Here is a 6,143-nt window from a genome sequence, read left to right as displayed (position 1 = left end):
ATTGCCATAAAAATGTGTAGTGACATATCTAGGAAACTATTGTTTTGAATAATCTCCCTTTGTGTGTGCCGCTTCAAATGTTAACGTTAGTATATTTAGCCTTTTGCCATTGATTTGTGTTTTTAATTAGCCCCTTTTGTTTTGTTTTTGTTTTGTGGTTGTTTTCTGTTTAGTTATTAACTTTTGTATTTTGACAACATTTGTAATTACATGTATGTGTATATTCTCTTTCCCCTACGAGAGTTTTGTATTTTGCTGTTTTTTGTCAATAAAAAAATAAAAAAAATAAAAAAATAATAATATATATATATATATATACATTGCAAAAAAGCCCAACATACAGCAGCTGCTGGGGCATCATGTTGTGATTCTTTCACCAGCAGATGGCGCTGTGAGCTGCGCTGACTCTACTTGGTCGCGCGCACGCAGCTTCATGATGAACGTCACCGAAAGCAGAGCGCCATTATCGTCAAATATCTAAGAAACATCGTTATCACTTTCAAGGTAGTAACATACTTACTATTCATGTTAAATTAAAGTAATACTGTTTGCATGTGCTCTATAACAGATCCTCAACGGGGTGCGGGATTGTTTTGTCCCCAAAAGTTCCAGTCACAAAGCAGTGATTACCACACATCTTAACTAGCCTATCTATCTATATATATATATATATATATATATATATATATATATATATATATATATATATATATATATATATATATATATATATATATATATATATATATATATATAAATATATAATTACACCTTACCCTAGCTCACAAAAAATACATGTGCAGAATACACACATACTTAAATTCATGCTTAAAATAAGCCTAAAATGCAAAATAACAAGACCAATTAAAGATAGTAACAGTTATTTCAAGCACAAACGTAACAAAACATTTGAAGTAAAAGAAAAAAAGTAATTTATACAGTATAAACTTGTGAAAATGAAAGTATTAAATACAATTATATTTGTTAAATAGTTTTATTCCATATTTATGTTGTTTTATTTGTGTAATGTGTTTTTGTTAAATCATGTTCTAATATTGTTTTGAACGGCTTGTGATTTACAGTGGTGGTTTTACTATGAACTGTTTTCATTGTTTGATTGTTTTTTTGTTTTGTTTTTGCGGGTGCAGTGAATTGTATTAAAACCAGACCAAAAATCGTAATAATAACAAAACTAAATCATAATAATTATTAATGTTAATAATAATATAGGGAGCCCAGCCCACAACGACAACAAAAAACATTCAAAAATATATTGTCCCTGTTTTTAATTAATAGACAGGCCTAATAACAAATGAGATTTCTGAAATGAGAATGTCCAAGTTTCCATTTCAGAAATCTGGTCACCTTACTCTGCATGCATCAAAATGTGTTGCTAAATACTTTTATTTATTTTATTTATTTTTTACTATATTTTTCTATATTATTGCATATGAATAAAAAAAAAATTTAAATAATGTTTCTTTGTATTAGTTTAATGGTGAATTTTTTTTAGTTCTTATTATTTTAACTTTTTTTTCATGGTATTAAAATGTAAGTTTATGTGTGTGTGTTTAGTTGAGTTTCATACTTCAGGCTTTTATGGCGCATATACTATGATATTATTATACTATGATTAACATTTTCAAAGAGGGGAAAAAAACACCTTAATTTTATTCAGAAGCTCAAACTAAGCAAAAATGCGTAATTTTGTGCACCTGCTGATATTTATATTGTCAAAACGTAAGATGAAATTCTGATAGCTTGTAATGTCAGTCAGTGAGATCTTTATAATAGACTTAAAATGCATATAAATATCAGTTGTCACTCTATATTCCCCAATAATGTCTTAGTAAGATTATATTGAAATGCTTTCACGATCTAAGCTCTGTAGTTTTTGATGACTGAGAGATGAACAAATAAACTCAAAAGCCTGATGGATCATATTTGATACTGACATTTTAACATGGGTTTCCTAAAATATTATGTATGGATAATCAAACTATCAATCAGACAACATTAGATTGTGTGCAGATGTTTTTTCAGCAAAGTTTTGATTATGTTTATCATGATCAAAGAGGCCTTAGAAATTTACATATCAAATATTATACAATAGGCTTTATAGGGTTAATAGTATTAATATCTCTCACTCAGGGCCAAACCCCTGCTCTTATCGATACAATTAAACTCGCTTTCTGTCGTTTATCAGTTGATGCTCAAGGTCTGGGGGAGTAAGGAGGAAGCATCCCAACTGGAGAAGTGCGAGGCGGCTGCTCTCATTGTGGAGGGAACAGCTCATCAGCTAATGTCGTCGGATGGAGAAGTTGATTGATCCATACCTAGGAAACTTCAGTGAGGTCTTGTGTTAGCAGATTGTTTGCCAAGAATATAAGCTACCGTGCATTGGGGTGTTTTCTGCCATTTCAGGTTGAGTTTATTGAGATCCATGCCCTCCAGTCAGACCAGGAGGAGATAGACAGCCGGTTGTGCTCCGCCTGCATCATGCCGTCAAGCTGGGATTCAAGTCGGCAGTAGTGAGGACCCTGGACACCGACATCTTCTTCATCCTTCATCCTGCATCACGCTGACACCATCAACCTCGTCATCTACCTCGACACTGGCATGGGCCGTCACCGTCAGCTGGTCAATGTCCCAGAGCTGGCCACTCCTCTTGGGCAGCCGTACTGCAGCAGCTGCTCGGCTACTGTGTGTTTAGTGGTGAGGACTGTACCAGCACCTTCAAAGGCAAGGGCAAGGTGACACCGCTCAAAAAGCTCCAGAAGAACCCCAAATTTCAAAAGGGTTTCAGGTTGGTGGATGAATTTTAGACAGTTGAATTTGAATGTATTGAATATAATATTTGGAGAGAGCAAACTTAGCAATTATCCCAACAATCTTCCTCCAGTCAGCTGTGCGATGAGTGGAAGGTGAAGTTGGAAGTGCAGGAGCAGCTGGAGGTCTTCACGTGTGTGATGTACAGTCAAGCATGTGAGACATCAGTCAAGCCGGTCAGGAGCAAGATGCTCAAGAAGATTGTGGGAGAAGACGAGACCCTCAGCATTAAGTCGAGAGTCGATTTTGCTCGCCTGCCCCACTGCCAAGACTCACTCATCCCTCACATCCAGCGGGCAAGCGGGCAGCTGAGCCGATCTTCCGGAGGCCTAAACCCTATGACGAGGGTCAGGGGTGGGAGAAGACGGACGGAGGGATTTTGGAGCCTGTCTGGTCTTGTGGACCAATTCTGGCCCCATCTCTCATTGACCTGTTTGCTGATGATGATGGAGAGGGGGAAGAGGATGAGGTGGAGATTGATGATAAACAAACATGATGATCATTGATCCATTTAATAGTGATCAATTTAATAACCTTGCAATTGTTATAACAGAATAAATTAGATTTATACGGCTAAATTTTCAACACAAATAGCAAAAGTTACATCATAATGAGCCTAAATGTGTTATTTGCCTGTTTTTCACCAATAGAGTGGTTGTACCATGTCAATGACCTTTCCATTTGATTCCTGGTGTCCGAATTATATTAGCAAGTGGGTTCATTTGTCTCTGTATGTTGTGTGGTTTAGGAGTTAAGATGGCCGCCAAACGAACCCCATGGGACATTAGTTGACCTCGGCAACGGCAAAAATTCTTAACAAGAAACCATTAGGGTCTCAAAAAAACAGGTTACAAAAAACTGCCTAGCGGATACACGGGAACCCATTTCTCCTGCTAGACTACTTGATTATCAAAGTTTAACAAAGTGAAACATTTTACTCGAAATCACACGTTTTCTGTGTAATTTGACATGTAACGTTACCAAAAATGTCAGATTTAATCTAATTCTTTATGATTTCAGTTAATACAGGTGGAGCTGGCAAAGGTGGAGGGTTTCTAAAATCGCGCTGCAACTACAGCAAATGCTAACAAAGCATTTGAAGGTTGAGCATGACAGCTCATTGGCTACTGATACAGCAGGAACCAATCAGATGTGCTCTAAAGAGAATGATGTGATTGCAAGCAGATTGAGTTAAAGGTGCAGTAAGCGATTTTTGAGAAACACTGTTGATATTTGAAATCACCAAAACAAACACGCCCCTACCCAAAAGGATCACACCCCAATCTTGATAGCGCCACCCCCAACTTCACAAACACGCTATGGCGCACAAGCACCTCCCCCCTCATGAGTGGACACGCCGATTGGCTACACGTGTGCTTTAGTGCTCGGTCCGATCCACTTTCAACAGCGTTTCTCAGAAAATACGCTTACTGCACCTTTAAGGAGCTATCAGCCTGCGCCATCTAGAGTTTCAGGACAGAACTTTTTATTCGTTTTTGGGAAACTATTCCTATGAGCTTCAAGATTGACCTAAATCATTCTCAAGGCCAAAGTATGCAGGATTTACATGTTTACAGTCTGGTACAAATTGTGGTTTTGGTCTATACGGCTAATTTTGCCCTTCATGACAACTGTGAGGGGGGTGAATTTTTTTATAACTCATTCGTTTACATTATATAAAGCATTAAAGTTCTGCATAATTAAGGGCGTGGCCACTTCGAGTGACAGGTGGATTGCCCCTGCTGTTTGTCTGCTGTCCGTTAGCTCCACCCACTCCACCTGTTAGCTCATCTTTAGCCCCTTTTCAGTTATCCGGGAGTGACATGCTGTCAAGATGGCAACGGCCGCACTTTAGGCTTCAGAAACCTATGGGTGATGTCACGGACACTACGTTCATATTTATTTACAGTCTATGTGTGGCAACCGTGCCCTGGGTGCGTCGATTCACTAGGCAGTCGAAGAAAAACACATTGCCCTGGCTAAATGAAGAGTGTAGGATACTTATGAAGGAAAGAGATCAATTATTGAAACAATCTTTAAAATCAGGTCTTTCAACAGACCGACAAAAATGTACCTCATTAAGTAATAAAGTAAAAAAAGATAAACTAAAGCCAACTTCTTCATCAATACTATTGAAGAGGCAAGAGGAAATGGGAGGAAGATATGGCAAACCATCAACAAGCTGATTGGCAGAAAAAGTTGAAAATTAACACTGAATTAGTTACAGATCCAACCATCATATCTACAGAACTCTGTTTATGAAACAACTCAACTTTTTAATTCACCTAGCTATTCTATTTGCTCCATTAATTATGCACAGCCGATTTCTATTTACAACAAATAACTGAAACAGAAGTAGCATCAGTGGCTTAAAAAATTCTAAGGCCATGGATATCTATGGCCTTGATACTAATTTTCTAAAAAGGCACAAAGAGACCCATTCATACAGCCCATGACATATTTCATTAATCAGTCCTTAAAGGGGTGTTGAACTGAGAAATCAACTTTCCCTTGAGCTTTTGATATATAAAAGGTCATGGTAATATAAGAATAACCTGTAAGTTTCAGAGCTGAAAACTTCCAGTGTGTGTGTGTCCGTGTCCGCGAGAGTGTGTGTGATTTAATCATTGTGTTTGTTTGATATTTTGCGAGTCCTCTGAGCATTTCCCCAGAAGATACCCATATGGACTGACTGAAGCTCATTAAATATGCAAATCTTATCCAATCCTAGCCGTGGGCGTTTACTTCCAAGTGTTCAGTGCGGCACGCCCATCAAATCCGAGTGTTTTTCAGAGAGCCTCAAAACCAAGGCAGAAAATAGCCTATTACTTATTCATTATGATGTTTTTTAATGTAAAAACCACCCAAACGTCATAAGTTGACCTCAGATAACAGTATAAAAAAAATAAAAAAGCCAGTTCATGACCCCTTTAAGACAATCCATTGTGCCATCAGCTTGAAAGATGGCCCTGGTATAGTCGAAAAATGGGTGGCTAAACTGATTCAACATCTCAATACAAGCAATAATTTATTCCACCCTATGGGATTTGGGTTCAGGGTTCAACTGTGTGTTTCTGGGAAAGGTTAAAGGCTATCTAGATAAGAGTTCTTATGTTGGTGCTGTCTTTATAGATCTAAATCGAGCTTTCGATACTGTTAATTACAAAGTTCTTTTATCTAAATTAACATATTTCAATTTCTCTGAACAAGCTCTTAACTGGATAAAATCATTAGCCTGGCGTGGTAGTCTGGTACCGCTCCATTGAGCTTTGATTATGGGGCGTGTTTCAACCGAGCCAGGAAAGACCTCAATT

At 37.6% G+C, this 6,143-nt stretch overlaps 1 long non-coding RNA gene across 1 annotated transcript; it reads left to right on the top strand.

Moving 5' to 3' along the window:
* The first annotated feature begins 413 nt into the window (after positions 1-413).
* LOC307134029 lies at positions 414-3,549 on the top strand. The gene is made up of 3 exons (XR_013817510.1): positions 414-504; positions 2,207-2,806; positions 2,903-3,549. It is a non-coding gene; the product is annotated as an uncharacterized lncRNA (long non-coding RNA).
* The last annotated feature ends 2,594 nt before the right edge of the window (positions 3,550-6,143 follow it).

This window comes from Gobio gobio (assembly GCF_949357685.1).
Source record: "Gobio gobio genome assembly, chromosome: 11".
Taxonomy (NCBI): domain Eukaryota; kingdom Metazoa; phylum Chordata; class Actinopteri; order Cypriniformes; family Gobionidae; genus Gobio; species Gobio gobio.
The sequence above is the reverse complement of the archived record's forward strand: the minus strand, read 5'-3'. Positions and strand labels throughout refer to the sequence as shown.